The sequence below is a fragment of the Spermophilus citellus genome (genome assembly GCF_964194105.1).
Source record: "Spermophilus citellus genome assembly, chromosome: 13".
NCBI classification, from domain to species: domain Eukaryota; kingdom Metazoa; phylum Chordata; class Mammalia; order Rodentia; family Sciuridae; genus Spermophilus; species Spermophilus citellus.
Window position 1 is genome coordinate 106,674,252 of NC_138193.1, and position 26,032 is coordinate 106,700,283.

Consider the following 26,032-nt stretch of genomic DNA (forward strand, 5'->3'; position numbering starts at 1 on the left):
AGAAATATAATTTAAATTCACAGGGCTTGGCACACAGTAGACAATGAATATATGCTACTTAAGTATAGAATGTGCATTATGCCAGCTCTAGTGGAAGATGAACTTTCTAGAACTTCAATGTTTATTGAAAATCTCTGGGATGCTAGCAATATTCTCTATCTGTGCTGTCTAACTAACAGCCACCCGTCATATGTAGCTGTTGAGCACTTGTGGCCAGGGAAAATGAGAAGTTGCATTTTAAATTGTATTTGAGTTAATTTAAATTTTATGTTTTTTTTAAAAAAAAGTATTCAGTTTTATTTTTAACTGATAGAGAAAACAAAAAAAAAATACATATTCACGTTGTTTCATGATAAACAAGTATCCTCCAGCATTTATCATTTCTTTTGGGTGAAAACATTCATAATTTTTTCTTATTGCTTTTAAAATATGGGTAAATAATTTAAATAGCGAGTACATCTAGCTAATGGCTACCATATTGGTGACAGCACAGCTTCAGAAAGTTGTTAAATAAATGAGATAGGCACCTCACAGTCCACAGTTCACAGCAAAATATTCTTTCAAATCTTTGGGGCTGATGGCTCTATGTAATAGAGCAATAGGAAGGAGATGATTACTATCAAATTAGTCTATAAAATATGTATTGAACACCAATTATTTTTTCATATGATACAAAATGTGAATGAAAATGCTAACTCTATTTTCAGAGGAGAAAGAGAGATTCCTTTCTTAAAAATTTACAACATAATTTGATGAAGTGATTGGTACCCCAAGAAAGCTGAGTGTGGGACAAGAGAGGAATGCAGTGGGGATCAGTGCACAGTGAGGGATCATTGTTAGGGAATCTGCATGTGAAATGGGACCTGTAGCAAGACACTAAGTCCTGAAGCCAGGAAGGGTGAAACCCTTGTGGATATCCTGGGGGAAGAGTATTCTGGACAGGGAAAATCAAGAGCAAAAGCCTTAGCGGAGACTGACTTGGAAGGGCCTATAATGTCAAGAAAGTCCATGTGGCTTCAAGGAATTGCTGAGGGCCATTACCAAGTAGGAAATTTCCTTGCCAGCGTACCCCATGTTAATTTCGCTGTTGACATTGCATGTAAGGTGACCTTGCTCAAAGACCAAGGCGGATCCGGGTTTAAAGCTGACCAGGTTTGAGGAAGTATCCCAATCCTTGGGTTTAGGGCGTTCCCGGTTTAAGACAAGGCGTTCCCAGTTTAAGACCTTGGATTTTAGGGAAGTTCGATGTTGAGGATTATTGCTGCTGGAATTAGGGCGTTCCTGCTGCCTAAGCTCCTGTTGAACTCTCGTGAGATTCAGAGAGCATTTTGGGAAATAAGCCTCGTGGAGTAGGTGAATTGGGTGGCAGCAGAACTGGGATTGCCCCAGAACGTGTGTGGAGGCCGGTGTGAGTTCGGGAATAAAGAATTGCTGTTCGAATCTACAAAGCTGTGTGGTGGCTCGTGATTCTGTGCCCAGCCAAGACTGCGGCATTTGGTGGCCTGTACGCGGAACGTCTGAAACTTGGAGGTAAGTGAAATTCCTCGCCCCTGAGGGAAGGCGAGAGAATGGGTGACTATTTTAAAAAACAATGTGTTCTTGTTTTGATTTATTTCGTTTTTGTTTCAAGCTGCCTGTCCCTAGAAATTTCTCAGGCAAACTGGGAAAAATGGATGGCTGAAGGTTTGAAGTTTGTCAGCCCAGAGAAAGAGAAAATTGATACAGCGAATTTTTATTCAGTTTTTGTTTCATTCAGTTTCGGTTTTGTTCTGTGTTATCTTATTGGGTTGCGTTATTCTTATAGAAGATTAGAAATTAGTAAAAAAGAAACCGAAAAGGTGTTAAGCAAAGTGTTAGAGATTCAGACCATGGAGAAAGACATTTTAGATCAAGCAAAAGAGAAGGTCTCTCGAGCTAGTCAGACAGAGGAAGAAAATTTAAAGGAAAAGGGGTTATTAGGAAAAAGGCCACAACAAGAGGCTGTTACTAACTCCGTTTTATTACCAGAGGGCGTAATTCAACCAACAGCCCCACCGATGGAAACAGCTGAGTGGCCCTCAAACCCCGTAGTTGATAAGTGGGATCCTGAGACAGGACCTCAAAGATTAGCATGCCCTGTACTTGAACAGGTAGGAGGGCAGCGAATTCACCGTGCTTTAGATTTTAAAACAGTGAAGCAGTTAAAGGAGGCTGTAACAACCTACGGTCCCCAAGCTCCCTTCACGGTAAGCATGGTCGAATCCATTATTAACTTGGACATGACGCCAGCAGATTGGGCTAGCATGTGTAAATCTGTGCTAAATGGAGGACAATATTTGTTATGGAAAGTTGCCAATGAGGAATTTTGCACGGAGACAGCTAGGCGAAATGCAGCAGCCGGTTACCCTCAAAGAAATCTAGAAATGCTTTTAGGAAAAGGACCTTATGAGGGTCAACGGCAACAAATTGAATATGATCCTGCTGTATATGCACAAATTGCTGTAGACGCAGTTAGGGCATGGAAGACTTTACAAGGACATGGAGATTCACAAGGTCAGCTATCTAAGGTAATACAGAGACCTAATGAACCTTACGCTGACTTTGTAGATAGGCTTATTCAAACAGCCGCCAAAATTTTTGGGGATACAGATCAAGCAATGCCATTAATAAAACAACTTGCTTATGACCAAGCGAATCGTTGCTGCAGAGAGGTTATTAGACCATGGAGACATGAAGACTTAAATACATATATTAAACTATGTAGAGATATTAATGAACAAGGGCAAGTCTTGGCAGCTGCAGTACAACAGGCTTTAGATGCCAGGCCAGAAACATGCTATAATTGCGAACAAACAGGACATTTTAAAAGGAGTTGCCCTATAAGAGGAGGTTTTAACAAAACTAGAAATCAAAGGAATAGAATACCGGGTATTTGCCCACGATGCCGTAGAGGGAGACATTGGGCTAATGAATGCCGTTCTCAAACCACCATAGAAGGTACTCCGTTATCAAAAAACAGACAAGGATCAGGTATTTACCCACAATATCGTGGAGAAAGGCATCAGGCTTCATTGCCAAAAAACGGAGTGAGGGGCCCAATGCTCCGGGGCCCAAAACCACAAATATACGGGGCAGTGGAGGAACCCAGCAACACCATCAGGGTGGTGCCCAGGACACATTGTCCATTAAATCCCTCATCAGACAAACCCGAGGGAGCGCAGGGTTGGACATCTGCGCCTCTGCCAGAGCAGTATTAACTCCAGAGATGGGAGTTCAAATCATTCCTACAGGAGTAAAAGGACCTCTTCCCCAAGGAACAGTAGGCTTATTATTGGGACGTAGTTCATCTACATTAAAAGGACTTATGATAAGTCCTGGGGTAATTGATCCCGATTATGTAGGTGAAATAAAAATTATAGCTAGTTCTCCAGGAGGTATATCAGTAATTTCACCTGGAGATAGAATAGCACAGTTGTTAATAATACCCAGCCTACATAATAAGTTCTCTAGTCATAATGTAGAAAGAGGTTCTAAGGGATTAGGCTCCACAGGTGTAGACTGGGCTATGTTGTCTTTAAATTTAGATTCTCGCCCGATGCTAAAACTAAATATTCAAGGGCACGAGTTTAATGGGCTACTGGACACAGGTGCTGACCTTAGCATTATATCTCGTCGAGAATGGCCAAAACATTGGCCATTACAACAAGCCACTCAAACGCTTCGAGGCCTAGGAGTGGCTACTAATCCCCATAGAAGTTCTATGGTATTAGATTGGAAGGATCCTGAAGGATGTGAAGGAACTATACAACCATATGTTTTGGATCACCTTCCTATTAATCTATGGGGACGAGATGTCCTGGATCAACTAGGTTTGATGTTAACAAATAACATCAATTCTAATGCGCCCACTACTAGGGCTAGACAAGGTGTTAAGAAAGAAAAAAGATTAGGAAAACAAGAACAAGGTTTAGCAGCACCAATTCAATTAGATCAAGGAACAGACAGACATGGGTCGGATTTTCAGAAAGGGCCACTGAGACAATCAAAATTACTTGGAAATCAGAAAGACCAGTGTGGGTTCCTCAGTGGCCCTTGACTAAAGAAAAGATACAAGTAGCCCATGATCTGGTCAAACAACAATTAGCGGAAGGACATTTACAACCTTCCGTATCTCCCCATAATACTCCCATTTTTGTCATCAAAAAGAAATCGGGTAAATGGAGATTATTGCAAGATTTAAGAGCCATTAATAATGAGATGGTTATTATGGGACCTGCTCAATCAGGGATTCCTCAATTGTCTGCTTTACCAAAAACGTGGCATGTTTTATCTATAGATATTAAAGATTGTTTTTTTTCGATTCCAATTCATCCCGAGGATAGTCCACGTTTTGCATTTACTATCCCTGCATTAAATCATGAAGGTCCTGATGAGAGATATGAGTGGAAAGTACTCCCTCAAGGTATGGCTAACAGTCCAACTATGTGTCAAATCTATGTAAATAAAGCAATCCAGCCACTTAGAAATCAAAATCCTGAACTAAAAATATTTCACTATATGGATGATGTATTATTAGCACATAAAGATAAAAACATATTGCTGGAATGTTATGCCACACTTACGAACTTATTAAAAAATTATAATCTAGAGATAGGAATAGATAAAGTACAATTAAATTTTCCAATTAATTATTTAGGAGTTCTATTATCCTCAACCATGGTCCGTCCACCGAAAATTCAAATACGAGTAGATCAACTCAAATCACTCAACGATTTTCAAAAGTTATTGGGAGACATAAATTGGATAAGGCCTTATCTAGGCATACCAACAGGAGAGTTGGGACCTTTATTTGATATTCTAAAGGGTCCATCAGATCCTAATTCACCCCGAATGTTAACTCCTAAAGCTAGAAAGGCATTAAAAATTATTGAAACTTATATGGAAAATATGCATTTAGATAGAATTGATATAAGTTTGCCTTTATTATTTATTGTACTACCAACAAAAAATATTCCTACAGGAGTATTTTGGCAAGAAGGTCCATTATTGTGGATACATTTATCTTATTCTCCTAACACTATTCTTACTAGGTATCCTGAGGCTGTAGGACAATTAATACTCAAAGGAATAAGAGCAGCAAAAGGAGTGTTTGGAATTTCTCCCAATAAAATTATTACTCCATATACTATGGATCAAATTGATGAGTTAGCTAATGAGCTAAATACTTGGGCAATAATCATGTGCAAATCTAATGTTTCATTTGATAATCATTTGCCATCGAATCCTTTGTTGTCTTTTTGGTCTAAGCATCCTGTAATTTTTCCTAAAATGACAAGGAAAACACCTATCATGAATGCTCCAAATATATTCACTGATGGGTCTAATAATGGTACAGCAGCTGTAGTTACCCCTGATCAAACTTTTACGTTTTTAGTACCCAAACAATCAGCTCAAAAGGTAGAGCTTAATGCAGTTTTACAAGCTTTTGTGATGTTCAAAGATTCTGTATTTAATTTATTTTCTGATAGTCAATATATAGTTAATGCTATTAATTCCCTTGAAGATGCTGGTAGGATTTCCCCTTCCTCTACTGTTTTTTCTTTGTTTTCCACTATACAAAGTCTAATATGGGACAGAAAAGATCCATTCTTTATAGGACATATTAGGGCACATACAGGATTGCCTGGAGCCCTTAGTTTGGGCAATGATTTAGCAGATAAAACTACACATGACGTACATATTTTCTCTACATTAGAAGAAGCTACAAATTTTCATAAAAGGTTTCATGTTAATGCTAATACTTTACAAAAGCGTTTTAAAATAACTAAGGAACAAGCCAGGCATATAATAAAACAATGTCAAAATTGTGTGACCTTTCTACCACAAGTTAATCTTGGAGTCAATCCTAGAGGACTGATACCTAACCATATTTGGCAGATGGACGTCACACACTTGCCAGAATTTGGAAAATTAAAATATTTACATGTTACAGTTGATACTTCTTCTGGATTTTTGATGGGCTCCCTTCATGCCGGAGAAAAAACTAAAGATGTTATAGCTCATTGCTTACAAAATTTTGCCACTGTGGGTGTTCCTAAACAGTTAAAAACTGATAATGGTCCTGGTTATACATCTGCCTCTTTTAAACAATTTTGCTCATCATTCGGTATTACTCATATAACAGGAATCCCATACAATCCACAGGGACAAGGCATAGTTGAAAGAGCTCATCAAACTATTAAAACGTACCTATTAAAGCAAAAAGAGGGAATTGGTAAGGGGTATATATCCCCCAAAGATAAACTTAAAATAACCCTTTTTACTCTAAACTTTTTAAATTTGGATTCATCAGGACTTAGTGCTGCGGAAAGACATATGTATCCGAAAAATGTACATAAGCCTAAGGTACTTTGGAAAGATGTTCTAACAGGACAATGGAAAGGTCCTGATCCAGTTATTGTCTGGAATCGGGGTTCCGTCTGTGTTTTTCCGCAGGGAGAACAGCAGCCGATTTGGATTCCAGAGAGATTAACTAAAGCAATTTCTACAGAAAAAGAAGATGATTTGACTCAAATCCATAACAGCTGATATCCAGAGCTCCAGTTTGGCTATTCTTACATCTGCGACAGTGATTAACCATGGTGCTTTTTTCAATATCTATTTTATTATTGCATTTTTCCCACATCGTAAAGTTCTATTTTATTTTTTGAGCTCATACAAACCTAGGTTAATGTTTTTCTGATCAGTTTTATTTTTTGACTGTGTTTTATTTTTTGACTGTAGAGTTTTTAAACATTGCAATGGAGATTTCACCTAGGTAAAACTACAAGGCCTTTATTGTCTTATGTGTTGTATGTTATGTGGCACTGTTTTGTGTTGTATGTCTGTATGTGTGTATGTCCATATTTTATATATGAGGAGCGCTCATGAAAAAATGGATCCGAATTTTTTTTTTTATTCACGTGATTTAAATGCTTTAATTTTAATTAGGTAAACAGCTGTTAAGGATTGTTTTTAAAGGTGGTTAACAGATCTGTTTGCTTACTAATTTAAATTAGGTAAACAGCTGTTAAGGATTGTTTTTTAGGAGGTTAACAGATCTGTTTGTTTACTTTCACCTTTCCTTTTCATTATATTTAATAATTCTGTTCAGGATAATGTCTCTTTAGCATCATTGCCAGAATTCCCATCTCCATCCAAGTGCCGGTGAAGACTAAGATAAAACCAAACTACAGCTTCTATGATAGCCATCACAGTAACTGTATAAACTGATGCATCAATGAATATAACTCAACAAGTTATGCTCAATCAAGGACTCGATTTACTTTGGGAGGAAATGGACATATTGATAGACTCCTCCGATTTGAACTGCCTGCAGAACTTGCCTGGACTATATATCAGTTGCATGCATTGTGAAATATCATCTGATGCAGCGAATTGTGGTACTGCTGGCATATCTTTGCTGATGGTGTCACCAGTGATGCAATTTCCTTGCCAGCGCACCCCATGTTAATTGTGGTAATGCTGGCATATCTTTGCTGATGGTGTCACCAGTGACGCAATTTTTCCAAAGGAGCCGTCAATTGGCTTGGTGTCGTGGCATTTCTGTATCCTCCTCCCTTCTACTAGTGATGGTCTAAAATTTGGGGGCCAACAGAGGTGAGGCAAGAACCTCACCCCCCCACTGGCACCAAGGATATTTGGGGGCCAACAGAGGTGAGGCAAGAACCTCACCCCCCCACTGGTGCATAGGCCTATCCACAAGCATGGCTGAATGCTGGACCGGTAGTCAGTGACGGGTTGATCTGATTGCAGTGGATTCAACCTAAGACAGGAGGCTGACGCCTAAAGGTCAGTTTTCCCATGACGGGTAAGAACCATATGTTGAATTGGACAACCTACCAGGCACGGTCCTTAAGCCACATTGCTTGTTGTTTAATTAATCAGAAGGGGGGAGATGCTGAGGGCCATTACCAAGTAGGAAATTTCCTTGCCAGCGTACCCCATGTTAATTTCGCTGTTGACATTGCATGTAAGGTGACCTTGCTCAAAGACCAAGGCGGATCCGGGTTTAAAGCTGACCAGGTTTGAGGAAGTATCCCAATCCTTGGGTTTAGGGCGTTCCCGGTTTAAGACAAGGCGTTCCCAGTTTAAGACCTTGGATTTTAGGGAAGTTCGATGTTGAGGATTATTGCTGCTGGAATTAGGGCGTTCCTGCTGCCTAAGCTCCTGTTGAACTCTCGTGAGATTCAGAGAGCATTTTGGGAAATAAGCCTCGTGGAGTAGGTGAATTGGGTGGCAGCAGAACTGGGATTGCCCCAGAACGTGTGTGGAGGCCGGTGTGAGTTCGGGAATAAAGAATTGCTGTTCGAATCTACAAAGCTGTGTGGTGGCTCGTGATTCTGTGCCCAGCCAAGACTGCGGCAAGGAATGACCAAGTCAAAGGGGTGATAGGAAAGGAGAAGATATCAAAGGGCCAAATCACGCAGGATTTGTGGGCCCTGTTTTATTTGTAATTTTATTGTAAATGGATAAAAAGTCATTCATTTCAATGCTTAATAACTCTTGTTACAATTGCATTTCTTTTTTGACGTTTTAAGATGTGTTTAGATTTTTTAAATCCAAATTAGAATAAGTATCCCATCATAATGCAAAACACTGCCAATGAAACCATCAGCAGCACAGCAGTACTTGGGGTAACTATTTTTAAAGAAAGCAGAAAAACATCAACCAATATGTCACCACTTTAAGAAATCAATTCCATGTTCTATTTCAGTTATAAATGTAAAAATTATAAAATTTGAAGAATAGAATACAGCAATGATTATCATCAGCATATTTTTATTTGGAACTTGAGATAGTAATTGCTTTAGGCTTCTGTAGAGATTTTAACCATAATAATGGGTGTGTGGTGAAATCTCAGTGTTTTGATTTGCAAATCCTTGAGAAGATGTGATGTGGAACATCTTCTCATACACTTTCTTGCTAAAGGGCATCTTTTTTTGTTGAAGGATCTATTAAGGTCTGGGGCCCATTTTCAAATTTGGTTGTTCTTCATCATATAAAATCAAAATGTCTTCATAAATTTTGGATAAGCATCATTTATCTGATGTGTCCTTTGTAAATGTTTTCTCCCAGTTTATGATTTGTTTTCTACTTCTCATGACACTGTCTTATGCAGAGGAAATTTTCTCCTTTGTTTATAAGAACACTAGTCCTGTTGGGTTAAGGTCATATTGTATATGACTTCCTCTTAATCAATAATACCTGCAATTAACCTATTTACAAATAATGTCACATTCTGAGTACAGGGACCTCAACGTATGGATTTTTTGAGTATAATAATTAAGCTGTTAACATCAGGTAAGGTATGTATTTTGAGTTAGTCTTGTTTTTAAATGTTATACTGTATTTTATCTAATTTCCTGTATATATGGAAAAATTACATACCATTAGTTGTAGGAAAAAATGATAACTCAGAGAACAGAGCTAAGAGCTCTAGAAGTAAAGCAATGAATTACAAAGAAACAGGGTTGGCTCTTTATAGAGAAAAATGGAAACAGGTGCTCACTTGGATTTCAGATTTACTATAGACCAGTGAACACCATGCACCTTCCATTTTCCCCATTTTGGACAGGAATGCCTATTATTGTTATGCTATGCCTTGACTACCCTTTCACACTGGATGAATGAGGTAGGGAACTACAACTAGTCTCTTTAGTTCTCAGATCTTCATGTTGAGAGGAAAATGTACTTGAAGAACTTCATTAAGGAAGTGCCCTTGAGGAAACTTGTTCGCACCTGGTCTTTTTATTTCCTAAACATAGGTGCATGCAATATTTTCTCCCATCTCAAAAACTGACTTTTTTTTTTTTTTCTGCTCCTTCAACATTAAGAAGTGGACTCTATTTTTTCCAACCTCTTGAGGATGGGCAGGACCTGTGATTTCACAGACATGGAGAGGCATTTTGCTACCTGCAGGCATCACCCATGACTGGATGGCAACTTCTGCATATCATGTCTTGGAACATTTGCTGCCCTCCTTGGATTCTCCCAGTTGAAACAGCTTCTGTACTGAAAGAGGTACAGTCCAACTGGAGAGGTTGTGTGCAGGTGCTGCCATCTTGGACTAATGCTCCAGACAGCTGTCCTCTGGTGCAGTTCCAGCTGACATGTGATTGTGACCATATGAGACTTGGTAAGCAAGAATGCTGCCGTTTGTGGATAGCTCTCTGGAATGAGAAACACAGCAACAATTGTTTCCTTGGGGTTGTTTTGTAGCACCAGATGATTAACAGAGATACTTCTCATTCTCTAAATAACCTTTTCTTATGCAAAATGTCAACCATTTAATATAATTGGGGTATATATTCCTAATATTTTCAGCATTTTTTAACATACGCCTATGATAAATATTAAACTTAAATTTTACCTTTTGGCATGTCTTTTTCAAGATTTGATATTAAGATTATGCTATCTCCCTTCAACTATTTTCACTGAAAGTGTTTGCATAAGATTAATATTATCTACTCTTTGATGTGAAAAAAATCACCACTGAAATCAAGTGGGATAAGAAATTCTTTTTGAGAAAATTTTTTATGGTGAATTTAATTAATATTATAGAGCTAGCAAGTTTTTTTATCTTGTATAAATTTCTGAGAAGCTTTATTTCACCATATTTGTTGATTCCAATTTTTTCCTTCTCTTTCTTACCCATCATACTTTGAAGTCTCAGGATTCCAACAGAGAGAAGCAAGCATGTAATCTGTCCACACTGAGGCACAGGTGGGAAGCCTCTTTAATATTTTGATGCCCTGAATCTAAAATTATACTAATTTCAAAGTGTTTTTTCAGAAATATTCATAACTCAGATTCAGTTGTACAGAAAAGAGGTCCTTGTATTTATCATAAATTGAGATTTTTGCCTTTGAGTTTATTGGAAGGACAGCTGGATATGAAAATGAAGATATTGATCAGTTTAAAGTCAGGGATCATGGAACCAACCCAAAGAGAGAAGTGGGGAGATGACTACTAGGCACTCACTAATGCTTTTTGTGGAATACAGAAAGACAGAAAATAAAACAGTAACAATGGATTGGAACATGAAAAGGTTGAAATGTTCCATTTATTTGTGATGATAGAAAAGATAAGTATGTATTTTATACATATATAAATTATAAAAGATAGCAAGGAAAGAGAACAGCAGGTATATATGCTTAGTTATCAATGAGTTAAGAAAAGGTCATCAATGAGTTAAGAAAAGGCAAAATGATGCTGGAAGTCAAGGAAGCCAAGAGGACCAAGCTGGGCATTTCGGGAAGCTAATTTTTGTTTGTTTGTTTCAAGTCAGAAGACAACCATCTTAAATGCACCCTGGGTTAGGAGAGTGAGTGTGGTTCATGGGGTTCTCCAGCCTGCACTCAGGAATGCACATTGAGTGATCACCTTAGGGGAGATGGGTGTCAGTTCTAGGGGTACTTGGAGTAGGCTCAGAAAAGAGATCTTTGTTAGAACTCTGTTCACATATTTGGGATTGCACAAAGTAAGGTTTAACATTTTGAATCAGAGAAGACATTGGGTCAACAATTACCTGGAGGCTACAGCTTATGCAGTTACTAAACAACATCAGTGTGAGACAGGGTGAGTTTTGCTCTGAGTAAATATCTTGGCCATCTTCACTTGTTCTCAAGTATCAGGATGTGCTACGAGTATTAAGAGGGGAGGACTGGCAACTTGTGCAGCTTCTTGTTGTCTTGCTTGGAGCCTGCTTATTTCTTACTCGCGGCTTCTGCCCATTATCCTCACCTTCGTCTCGTGTCTAAGACTGAGGCTGAGAAAAGTGGGACCATTTGCCCAAGGTCTGTCAGCTCTCAGGAGTCATTGTGGCTTCTTCATGCCTGGCTCCTTTCCTTACTGCAGCTGCTTCTACTATACATTCCTCCACATTGGGCCCCACAGAAAATGGCTACTGCTTCAGTGTTAGAGCCAAATCGTTTTCACCTGCACTGCTCATCCATCCCCACCATTTATGGCCTGCCAGCCTCTGGCCTTGGCTTGCTTAACATCCAGATCCGGCTGCTCTGCCTGAAACTATGATAATCACCACTCTATCTAAGTTAATTGAATGCCTTGGAGGAGTTAAGGTTTCCTAATTTATGTTTCATCTCTGGACTGTTCAAACCAGCTGCAGTCCTTAAAATATCTGCTCTGGGCCCAGGATAAATGCCTGTGGAGTCTGAACTCAGAGAGCCCTCCAAGGTAACATGAAAGATTCTTTTGACAAGGGAACCGAGACTAAGAGAGGAAGTTAGCAGGAGTAATGTCAGGCAGCAGGATAGCAGCAAATGTGACTTAATAACCCAGATTCTTGACTCCTGGACAGCATTCTCTCCTCTCATAGTTGAAACATAATTTGGGTTCTGATTAGTCTGCAGAGCTACCTGGCAGTAGATTCACATTTTTTTCCCCTCCATTAGGATATGTACAAACTGATTGGATCTGTTTTGCTCAACTGGATCCCAACAATTACTCTCTAATCTTTTCTTATTTGACAGATAAGAAACTTAAACATTTTGACACATCAAACATATATATTCACACATTATTTATCTAAACTAGCTTTTATCTGATGCAAGAATCAAGTCAGTTGTTTGGTTTTTTTTAAATCTAGATCCAACACTGAGGCCATGTTTAACTAGAAAATAATATCTGATTTTCAGTATTATAACACTGTTACAAGATCCTGTACTCCTTAAGATATACCAGGGAGGTTGAATTCAGGACACTTACAAATTGTATGCAATTAAATTTCCACTTCACTATTAATCTCAAATGTAGACAGAACATATTTTCTAAGAGTACCTTATCTACTAATCAATTATTTTCTACTGCCAAATGTTTACAAATAAGGAAGATATTTTAAAAGAATGTATACATAGTAATGCAAAACAAGTAGAAAGCAGAGCAAAACAAGTAGTGGGCATTTGGCTTCCCCTGGGATAGTAACCCTTCATTTGTTGTGAGGTTCGAATGAACTGCAGTGTATAAAATAGCTAGTCCGTGACAATAACCAGCAAAAGTAAATAATCCTTTCCCATTTCTTTTACACTCATCTAGAGAGCTTCTCTATTCACTGAATGGTGACTCTGATTCTTTCCAGGGAAATATTATTTGTGATGTTATTGGATAGTTACATGAACACGCAATGTGCACAGCTAATTTTTTTTCTTCTATCTATAACATGGAGGAACAAATATTGGGATATGAGAAATAGACAGTATCAGGATGCCAGCACTGAGGTGATGCTTCTAATGATTTATTTAATAAACTTTATTTAATCCTTTTAAACATTTTTAATCAATGCAAAGCAGAAACATTCCATGTATTACTTGAGCTACATGTAATGTTGACACAGGCACATACTTTGCAGTGTTTAAATCAGATTAAACATGTTTTTCTTCTCTAGCATTCATCAGTGCTTTGTGGTAATAATTTTCGCGATCCTTTATTCTAGTTTTTGTAATCTACTGTACATGATTGTTATTCATAGCTACAACACTCTGCAGTTATACCCCGGAACCTCCTGCTCCTGTCATGCTGATTCTTAATATAAGCCAAGCTCTGTGCAAACTGGCTTTTAGAGACACTTAGGGTTCAAAAGCTAGTAGGTAATTGTGAGTGGCTACCTTGAATGCAGAGGTGGACAGTCCCCTGTGATGTAACAACAAGGGGTAATGCTCAGGTCTTCCCTTCTCAGTCCCTCTTGTGCAATACCTGAAATCTCCTCAACCAGGAACAGAGCCTCTCATTCTGTCATTACTCAGTGACAGCAGCAAAATAGTAACAGTGACATTAACTTAAAAATAAGTTCTTGTGCTAGGAAATAACATTGATTTTTCTTTATTTTTCCTACATCACATTTTAAATGAGTAGTAGGAACTGTAGTTCAGATTACTATAAGAAACTGCACACTGGGTAGCTTCAAAGATCAACACTTCTTCTCACAGTTCTGAAGGCCGAAGTCCAAGGTCTGGCATCAGCATAGTCAGGTTCTGGGGAGGGCCCTCTTCTGGTCTGAGACTGCCGACTTCTTGTTGCATCCTCACATGTTGGGAAGGGACTGAGCTAACTCTGACCTCTTCCTACAAGTTCTCTAATCCCACTTCTGGGGGCTCCAACTTCATGACCCAGTTATCACACAAAAACATCATGTTCCAATACCAGAGCAGTAGACATGAGATTGAAGCATATGGATTGTGGGGAGGCAAACATTCAGTTCATAATCAGTGCCATGCTTTTTAATTTCTATTTAATCTCAAACTTGCAAGAACTCTGAGCATTTTTATCATTTCAAAGTTTCCGTCAAGGAAACTAAGGTTGAACAATGAACAAGGTCAAGTTCACTGTCAAAATCTGGAAAGCAAACATGGCTATCTTACATCAATATTACATTTATTTAATTCTGATACCTTGTTCTTATCTATAGCCTATGTATAAGCGTAGTTTCTGAAAGGGAAAAATTAAAGCACATATACATCTTACTGTTTTTTTTTTTTCACTTTTTAACTAAACCTACCTGCCTAAATGTTTCTTCTGATTATTTTAGGATCCTAAATTTATAAACTCAGGAACCATCATGCTGAGTTAGCTAAATTACACTACATCATCACAATGGAATGATCTCCTCAGAGACCAGCAGAAGGATAATGGGAATCCAGAAGAGAATTACAAAATGGGAAAAGAGAATTGAAAGGCAAAGACAAGCCTCTGAATCTTGCTATCTCCCAGCTCTTTCTACTCTGTATTCCCTGGCAAGTAGAAATAAGGCATTTTGAACTTTATGAATCGCCAAATTCCCTTTTTGTGTGTGAAGCCTGCAGGGAGAGTTCCAATCCAACTGCCCACACCACACAACTGCTGGCTGGGCCCAGCCTCCCTCCCCGCTGACCTCTAACAGGGAGGTCTTGAAACCTCAGCTCTTCCAGCCTGACACTCCCCATCTGTGGTCTATCTGTATGCCCAGCACAGCTGGGCTCTTCGAGTTGGGCTTATTGCCAGTCATCTCCAATTTGCCAAACTTTAAGAAGGGCAGCTGGGACACCAGAACTTTCCTGGGAATTTCCGGGCCATCCACTCAGATACTATATCCTTGTTTGCTGAGCTAAAGCTAGTAAAGGTTGGTGCCGCAGTCTTGGCTGGGCACAGAATCACGAGCCACTGAAGCAGGAATAAAACTTTATTTTGAAAAAGCCGCTAACACTCTCCGCGCCAGCGAGTCAAAAACCGGTCCTCCCACGAGGGTGTCTGACCGGAACCGCGCGTCCCGGAACCCCCCGTCTCCTCCGACCTCCTCCGGAATTCCCTCCTACTATCCTTCCCCAACCAATGGGAACTCTCCAGCAGTCCCGTAAAGTCCCGTAACTTGAGTCCGGTAGCAGGCCAAGGTGAACAGCGGGAGTCCAGTTTGCATATGAATGTAAATTTTAACATAATCATCTCAGTGGCTAGCTGGCGTCACTTTACAACCAAAGGTGCCATACATCGTATATATGCTTGTGGCTCCTAGCAGGTTGGCAAAGATAAATTAGCAACCAATCCAGGAGGATTGTGCGTCTCTTCCAAACATTTGCCTAACACTGATTCCAAGTAGCATCCAACTTTGTCCTTAACAAGCTAACAGATGTGGGCATTATCAGAGGAACTTAATAGGGGATTATTCACAGAGTGAGGGATGGCTGGGTTTTCTCGCTCAATTATGATTTGGAGCAAGAGGATAGAAAATACTGTTCTAACTTGACAGTTGAATTGAGAGAACCCCAACTATTTTCATTTATTTATTTTCTTACTTTCACCTCTGCAGGTCAGATGATTCTCTAGCCTAGCTGCCTAAACGGTACCTGGAGACTAGCCTGAGAGGCACAGTGTTCTGCCATTTGTAGCCTGTGGCTTTGGAAAAAGCAATCTATTTCATCTCTTCCTGGTATGAAATTCTTTACCTGAAGCTGACCAGACCTTGAGACAATTGCCTCAGCTACCAAGTCTGGTTCTAAAGGAAAAGCTGAGTACCAAAATTTCACTGCATGAAGAGGGACCAGGCTCCTAGGTATCTGTAGGCATTGTCAGAACAAGGAAGGGGCATAGTTGCATATTGATTGATGCTTCCTGAGTGGCACATCACAATCATCTCTTTGAATTTCACATAAACCTAAACAGAAAAAAATAATATTTTTTTTTTAAAAAGAACTAATGTTTATTGAACATTTAATATAAACCAGAAATGCAGCCTATCTACCTATGACAAGTGTTAGTACAGGATCTGGAATACGTAGGAAGGAAATGATCATTGGAGAGGTGATGCTATCTTCAGCTTCACTCAGCAGGTGTATGTTGGGCTAGCAATCCCAACTAGCTTGTAGTAAATCTGACTAGAAGAATACAGGTGAAGGGGCAGGTGGATGAAGGTTGGAACTGATACTTTGAGGTCCTGCAGTGACTGGTGCTTAGCAATTGCTACCCAAACCGAGTTTCAATTGCATCATTACGAGATTACCTTGCAGTATGAGAGAGAAGTTATGAAGTGACCATCCCATAGTAGATCCCCAAGAAGCAGTGATTATGTACTCAATCACTATCCACTTAGAGCAGAGAAAGAAGATTCTATTTCAATAGTTTCTGTCCCAGAAATATTCAGAATGAGAGTAGTCTGAGGTCTAGGATTGCAGCTTCCATGTAGGCTGGGAATGTAATGGATCCAGGTACAGGGAACTGAGCTGCAGAAATGAAAGAAAAAGCAGAGGTTGAAATCTTATTCTATAATAGGTAATTAATTTGTTAACTAAAGCTAACCCAGGAGTCTCTGTGTCTGGCATCCCTTAGGTCCTATCCTTTCTCGGCAATTCTACCTTAACAACCTGAACACAGATTCTTCCTTATTTGGGTATTGTCTTTGTGCTTTAGCAGGATACAGAGTTAGAATATACTCGCTGTTTGGTGTGAAAGGAAAGATGTTCAGGCTGCAAATTTTGAAGTCTGGTATTTCCTAGGAGGAAAAGCCTTCAAAGAGAATAGTGATATATTATCCATGAAGTAAAAGCTTTTGATAAAGTCGACCCTCTTCCACCCAGTACAACATTCTCCTTTCAGTTGTCTGAGACATTTTATCCCTGACAGAATTTCTCTTTAGAAAAAAATAATATGAGACCTTTCTCCACTTTATTGCTCACTGTTTGAGCAGAAATAATTAAGCTGAATAATCTTTACCACTTGCAGAGTAAGTTGTTTACATAAATATTACAGTTCCAGAACTGGTTCATCTGTCCCACAGCCTAGGGCAGACTAGGAATGGGCTCAGCAAGATTATTTGTTTTACCCCTGATTACACAATTAGTAAAACTTGGGGCACAGGCAAGTGCATGTTGTACTCCAAATCCAAACAGAATCGTTTTCTTTTCCAGGTGGAAATATGTTCCTTTTCGTTATATTAAATACATTTAATCTGATTCAAATATGCAAAGGTTGAAAGACTATAATGGGATGGGAAAAGTCAATGCAAAAGATATACAATGCAGATTTATCTTCAAAAGTATTTGTTCTTTCTGAATGCTGCCTTTACATAGGAAGGACACTGTCACTGGCCCTTATGTTCTTGGCTCATGCTTTCTTTTGTCCATAGAACCACAGAAGTGAAAACCTATTATACGCTTTTGACATCTGGTATGGAAAAATCATGTCAGCATTTTTATTTATATATTTATTTGCTTATTCACTTACTCAATTTTTCTTTATGTGTTACTTTCTGAAAAAAAAATTTTCCTGGAAATTCAGTAATTTCCTTGGGATATACTACGGAGTTTATAGATCTGTACCCAGATTTCATACTATAAGATGTTATTTGCTCCTCAGAGTCAAAAATTATAATTTCAGCAAATATTTTTTTCAGCTACATTTATATTTTTATTATCTGTTTCCCATGTTAATTTTATCAATTATGGATCTCTCTTTTCTGATTTTCAAAAAATAACCAAGAGTTGTGAGAAGACTCTTTGTGTTTCAGACTCTTTGTTAAATGCCACTTATTTATTTTCATTAGCAAGTATAGCAGACCTAAGAAGAGGTTTATTGTCATCTTTTTCCTGTGGCTGAAGGTCTTAAGACACGTTAAGTAGCTGGTCAAGTACATGCACCTGGGAAGCGGTAGACATGTAGTTTAATTCCTGGGCTGTATGACCTGGAGTTCATGTAGAGCTATGCACCACCCCACTTACCTCCTGTTACCCCACTGTACTTTGTTCTAATTATTTTCCTCAACCTGTTTCCTCTGTCCTTGATTGATTGGATTTGGACTTATTTTAAACTTACTGCTTTTAATAACTCTTTTCCTGAATGATTTCTCTGTTTAACCATTATGATAGTGACCATCTTTTATTCATTTCCTTTTTAATTATTTTTCCCATTATTTACATGTGTAATTTTTATGCTGTACACTGTTAAGCTATTTTCAAATTGAGGGTCATTTTGATTTGATTTAAACTCTGTTGAAAATGCTCTGGTGAGTAGAGTAGTGGTAATCTCTCATAATATAATAATAATATGAACCCATAGATGTTAATACCTTTCATGAAATAGACATTTTTTTTGGTCAGCTTTTGGCACTGCGTGTTCCTAGGATTCCGCATCTTAGTGTTGTTGAAACCAAAGATCTTTAAATTATAAGCTTTCCCTGAACCCAAGCTAATTTTCTTCATGCATTCTTTTTGCTCTGAAAAACTACCACATACATTCAGCCCATTTTTCTGTCTATGTCTACAATAATACTCCTTCCTGGTCCATTCTGTAGCTCAATACTGCATGATGGTGACGTGTGGGAAGAAGTTGCAGAAGCATACCAAAGCGTCATCTCAGCAGTAGTAGTTTTGAAAATGGTACTTGCAAGGCCTTCCAAAAGGTGATTTTTGGAAGTTGAGACTCGGGAAGGGGCATGGAGTAATGATTAGGGGTTTATACCAGTGCTGTATCAGTGAATTCCTGGAAGCAGAAGCTGGCCGGCATGTTCTGATTTGTTTGGTCTAATAGAAGCAAGAAAACAGTTATGTGTACTATCCACTGTAGTTTTAAAAGACACAGCATTCCAGAGAAAGAGGCATAATGAAAAAGTCTAAAAAGGTGTGTCTCCGAATGTCAAATGTTGAGATTCACCTCCCCACCTGGGTCAAATCCAAAAGGCCCTGAGGTCACCTGTGCAGGGTGTGACTATGCTATTAGGATTTCAGAGTTCATGCTACAGCCATGGATTATTTCTTCCTAATAATAGATCTCCTGTGAAGAGGAGACAGCTGGTGTCCGTGTTTCCAGTGTGGATAAAAGGCACAGGGGTAGGCAGCAATCATGGGTTATTAATTATTCACATAGTTAGGGATTCCCGCAGTCATTGCACATTTAGAAACAATTAAAATAAAATGATTGTCACCTTGGAGTCCCAGTGGCTCATCACCAGAACTGGCTATTCTAACATCAAATGTGGGTCCTCACATCTGCTTCTCAGGTGCCACAAAAGAAAAAGCCCAGAGTAGACACTCTTCAATGACAAGTCGACGTTTTCAACTTACTGCATAATATTTTTCACTCAATTTGTAAATGTTTCCAGATAACATCATACAACTGTACCTAACGCATATTATAGTATCAAAATAAATGCCATTTTAAAAAGAATATTTCATATAGTATCATCATATAAAAAGTTCTCCAGGATAAAAAGATACCTATTTCCTTTGTTCCTTCATATTTTTTTTCTCATTCCTGTTAATCCTTAGAGTCTATCTCCTAAAGCACATACTTAGGATGTTTAAAACACTTTGCACCTATTAAATAACATTGGGTTAAAGTACATAAATAAATATAGGATAAGGAACACAGGTGTTTGATTCAATTAGGTTTTTAATTTTTTTTGAATTTTAGATTCTTCCTTGACTTACAGTCTCTTTCTTAATCAAAAGATGAAAATAAACAGTCATTTGGCTATTAGGGGAGCCCTTGGAGGGCTCATTAGCTGGGTTCTAATTGGGTTCTTTCACAAATATGTCACTCAGGATTGAAGGTGAATCTGACGCCAGCAGCAAATGAGTGCACAGAGGGCTCTGAAGTGGAATGACTGAAGGCACTTCAGAGAAACAGGAGGAAATTAGATAAAGTTTGGACAAATGAAATGTACTTTTAATATGGGAAAGAGGTAGGGGGTAGAATAGAGAGAACTTGGGAAGCTACTGTTTGCAGTGAGTGATGTAATTTGACTCTTCCAATTTTTGCTTTATTTTCAAGGGTGGTACAAACAACCATCCGCGTGAAGGATGCCCAGGGGAGGGCCTAGAAGTTCTGCCTTTGCCTGTGTCCTTTCAGGCAGCTCACTGCCCCAGGATTGTGTCACTTGTCCTCTTCCTTCAGGACATGTGGAATTTCCAGCAACAGGGGCTCTCTTTCCCATAGCTACCTTGCCCATTGTTTATCCCAATGTCTGTCCTTGGTTAGTGTTTATTGACTCCACCAACCACTCAATCGACCTGTGAATGAGTGAATTTGTGGCCTTAACTCTTGGCCTTGGCTCAGTCATTCCTCCTCCTTGGCATTGCTTTGTCCTTGTCCTGCACTTAGCTAAACCTTAGTCACATGTCAGGGCCAATGCAAAGGTCAACTTCACCATGAAGCTTTTTCCAACCTTCTCCCACCCAGATGGAGATAGCAGATTCTTCTCACCTCCTCAAAACACACAAATAACATTTAGTGTGTGATCCTATTACTTATGTTCACTGTAAAATAATAAATGACATGCTAATGTATCTATTTCTTAAGCAAATTATGGGATAGTTGGAGCATGGAACTAAGTATTAATCTTTAGGAGCTTTCCTGTATTCTCCCTAGCATTTAAAACAGAGCATATAATAGTAAATAAATAGGCATTAGTTTAAGTGAATGTCTTGATTCTTATTTAGGGAAGACATAAATTATTTTAAATCTATTGTTGATTTTCTTCTAAGGTAGCTTTGTTAATTTTTATAGGACCAGTATTCTAATCCAAGAAGCCAACGAAAACAAATCTCTTCTGGATAAAATTTAGTAGCATACTGAGATGGTAAAGCAATAAGACTATGGTATTATAAAACTATTAGAACAAGATATAGATAAGAAAAATATGCATGAGGTAAAGAAACAGCAGAGACTCTACTTGGTAAATGAGTGCAGATCATTAGAAAACTCAACCTCAACATGGTAAGAAGTGGTTTCACAGCTACACAGGTGACAGACATCTCAGCATCCCACTGGGCTCAGAAACAGGATGAAAAGGCATAAAAGAGAGCAATTAATTTATGGAGTAATAATAGCTATTAGTAATACAACTATTAGTCACATATAACATTATTTATAAATTTTATTGCACATGTTAAGTAACATCAGAACAATACAGACATCATGCTTTTTACACAAATTCTACAATATGATAATTAATATTTTTCCAGAGGATGATAACAAAATCCAGATAACAATATGATCTCATGTGTATGAAACATAGAGACTGAATAAAAATTTAAAAGAAGAAAAACCCAGGACAGGATAGCTTCACTGATGAATTTTGCCAAATGTTTAGAGAAGTTCTAACACTAACTCTTCTCAAAGTATTTTTAAAAATTTTAAATAAGAGAACTCTTTTGAACTTATTGTATGGATCCAACATTATCCTAACTTCAAATCCAGACAAGTATACAAGAACAAAGAAAACTAGAGATACATATCTTTGATGAACATAGCTTGGAAAAGCCACAAGAAAACTAAATCTGACTCCACATCAAGAAGATACACCACGATCATGTGAGATTCCTGCCAGGCAGGCAAGGATGGTTCAACATGTGGAAATCAATAGATGGAATACATCACATTAGCAGAATGAAAGACAAAAATCAATATGACCATCTCAGTAGGTGCAGAAAAAGCATTTGTTAAAATTTAACATCACTTCATGACAAAAACATGCATGAAGTTATGTATGGATGGAACACACCTCAGCACAATGAAGGCTACATAGAAGACAAACCTACAGCCAACTCTATATTGAATGGAAAAAAGCTGAGAGCATTTCTTCTAAGATTATTAATCCCATAAAATGCTCACTTTCACACCTCTGATTCAACAGTACTAAAAGTTGACTTATACATGGAAAATTTAAATGGACATTTCTTCAATGTACATATGGTTAACCGGGATATTAAAAAAAAAGATCATGGGATATCATGTTACCCTAGCTAGAATGGCTATAATCAAAAAGACAAATAATTTTTTTTTCTGGCAAAAATGTGGAGAAAGGGGAATTCTTACACACTGTTGGTGGGAATGTAAAGTACGACAGTCATTATGGAATTCATTCTGGAGGTTCCTAAAAAAGTTAAAGAGAGAAAGACCATTTGATACAGTTATATCACTTCTGTTGTATATACAAAGGAAATGAAATAACATATTTAAGAGATAACTGCACTCCTGTGTTAATTGAAACACTCTTCATAATAGCCAAGGTCAATAATTAACTGAGTTGTACATCAATGAATGAATTGATAAATAAAATATGGTACATAAAAACAATGGCATAAAATTCAGTCAAAATGAAATCCTGTTATTTGCAGCAATATGGTTGGATCTGGAGGTTATTATGTTAAATGAAACAAGCCAGGCAAAGAAAGGCAAATACCTCATGTCCTTATTCATATGTAAAACTAATGAAGTTGACTTCTAGGAGGAGAGAGTAGAATAGTGATCACCTGAGTCTAAGAGAGAGAGGAAAGATGGGGGTAGCTGGAGGTGGACACTGGGAACCAAAATACAGGTAAACAGGAGAAATAATTACCAGTGTTCTACAGCAAGTTGGAGGATGATAGTCTATATAACTTTATTATATATTTCATTACAAACTAAAAGAGGGTAGTTCAAAGTTTTCCAACAAAAAGAAATGAAAAATGTTTAAGGAGAAGTAAATGTTAGGTGCACTTTTTGGATCATTACCCATTATACATGTATGAAATCATTGCATTCTAGGTCACGAATATGTACAAATAAAGGTAATTTTGAGTGGATAAAAACCCTTAAAAGCAGACTCTAAAGTAATAAAACTATGAACTACAGCATCAGAGTCAATAGAGGAAATATTAAGGCAATGTAAATTTGGTGTCTGAGTCAATCAGGGGCCTCACCAGACTCCCCTACCCCCCTTTCCCCCCCAGTCCTGATGCTTGGACAGGCTTCTTTCATCCATCCAAAGAGGGACCCCTGCCCTGAGTACTCCAGTGCAGCGAGGCACTTCAGATGGGACAATAGGTGATGAAATTGGGGAGACTTTGGCCACTTGTCCTCACAACGTGGGCCAGAGGAACCAGCAAGCCATGCAGTGCCACGTAGAATGTCACTCAGAGCAGAGACTGTGGGAAGCAGATCATGACCCCAGGGTGAGGTGACCCCTGATCTGTTCTGGAGATGTGTCTGGTTTGTTCCACTCACTCTTCAAGCCCATGGGAACATGAACACCATTTGGGTGAGGACCAGAGGGCACAGTAGAGCAGATAACAAGGGAAGCCCCAGGGGTCTTTCCTGCTGGGGGAGGGGCATACAGGGAGAGAGAGGGGACTCAGGCAGGTCCTTGGGGCTCTGTGAGGTTCAAGGATGTCAAGCAGCACATGAAGGTCCCTTCAGGCCTTTCAGTATAATGACCCCTGCTTATTTGTATTTCTCGTCAGATCCCTATCGAGTCCAGCACCAGTATTATAGCGCTGCTCCCTGCCTCTTCCCGTTGGGACTTCCATCTCCTTTGGGTAAGTGAATTTATTTGACAGTTTAAAATCATATCACATCCTAATTTCAAGACGAATTTTGTGAAATAGAACTTCGGAAAATAAATACAGAGGTACAAAGGAGGGAGAACAAAACACTTGATAAAAAAGAGGAAAATAATGTGAAAATAATTTGTGGTGAAATATTTGATGTGGTTTTGCATAATTTTTGTTTCTATAGTTCCTGATTGTTCAGGAAAAAAATAAAACAAAAGAAATAAAAAAACAACCAAATGCAATCACAAGAACAATATCAATTTGAATTACAGCATTTTTTTCCACTATGAGAAATGGACAAAATCTAATTCTGATTTTATAGTAGAATTAATTTGTAATAAAGTGTACACAATGTAAAACACTTCCTGCTACTAAAGGTTTAGCCAAGTTAGAAAGATACATAGTTTTTCTGATGACCTTTACCTACAGCAATCCTTCCTAGAATGTAATTAGCACTTATTAAGAGTACTTTATGTACCACACACTGTGCTTTGAACTTTGGGAACATAATATTATTTAACTTTACCATAATGCTGCTGAAATATATACTACTTTTGGAATTTTATAATTGAGTTAATAAAAATATACATGTTACGGGGAGCTGCTTCAGAAAACACTCTAAATCCAAATTCAAGTCAAAGAGAGCTTTATTTACCTGGCCCTTTAAATGACAGGTTGGCTGTGCCACACAAGGAAGAAGTGAGTTATCCTCCCTTTTTTAAGTAAGTTCTCATTAGAAATTGGCCCTTGGGGGCTATTGTCATTCAGGGAATAGAGCCTTGGGGGTTGTTTTCAGGAGGTGGGGTCATAAGGTGCCTGAGGCTCTGACATAGCTGTCACCATGACTCTTGTCAACCTTTTAGCTTGATTTTTAGGGGGGTCTCTACTATTGTAGACCCTTTGGGCTATTTCCACCAATTTTGACAGAATCTTTCCCCTCAAATCCTTCCTGTTTCTATGACTTTCTCCTAATACCTGGGGCCAATGGAGTCACAAAAGCAATATTAAGAGCCATTTTGTTTTTTGGAGCCTCTGGGCCCATCACTGTGTACTTATGATAAGCCTCGAGAAGGGGCTCCAGGAAAGCTCCGGGGGTCCTCTGGTCCTTGAATTGTCTTGCTTACCTTTGCCAAGTTGGTGGCTTTTCTAGAGGCTTCTTTGATCTCTCTTAGTGGAGCCTGGCAGAACTGGTTAGTTACCTCCTAACCTGTCCAATCAGGATGAACTGAAGGGAAAATGAGTTTCACATGAGTTGGATTTCTTCTGATTTTAACAGATAAGTAGACAAAGGAACATAAGTACATAGGATGGGAGAGCTTAGGCATCCAGGGGGAACTCAGGGCCCGTTCAGAGGGATCCCGAGGAGGAAGATGGGGTCCTCGGAGCTCTTTTGCAGGACCTGCTTCTTGGGGGAGGAAGGTTTTGTTAGCAAGACAGTTTCGGGTTTGTTTTTCTTAGTTGTTCCTATAAGGCAAAATCATAACTATTGTGGCTCTTCTAGGAGGATTTCAATCCAAACCTGTATAGAGGGTAACGGATCTGGATGGCCAGGCCACCCAGAGATGACTATGAACTTGATAGGTGGTGGAGAGGTTGGTGGTCCCTTCTGCAGCCTCCGACTTTAAAGACTGGTCAGTCTAATTCACAAAGTTTTCTGAGACAGGAAGCATGACATAATGTTTTATAATTGGTGTTTTTCTTTAAAATTCCTTAAATTTGGACAAAAACAACATTTAAGTGGTTTACAAAATGAACATGAAGTGGATTGACCAGGAGGCACCATAAACAAATCTAATTGACCAGAGATTGAGATGGGGTTTTTAACCCCAGATGGGCCAGTGAGCAACTCCTTGACACTGCCTTAGACCAGGAAGTATGTGCTGCATCCACTCTTCCCTGATGCCCCCAGACTGTGGATCCATACAAACCAAGCTTCAAGTTTCAAGCTTACCTTTCCCGGGAGAACTAAGTCACAGGCGAAACTCTCAAGTGCACTCAAATAGGCAGTTGCAGGTTTGGCAGGAGCCGATGAGGAGAGGACCCGGGGCTGAGGAGCTCTCCTCGGAGGCCCTCCCCAGGTTGTCTCTGGCTCACAGGGTCTCCTGGGTGTTTCTGAACATTCTCCCATTTATGAGAAGAGAAATACCTCTTTCATCCTGGACGAGCCCCCAAGATATTATGGGGAGCCGCTTCAGAAA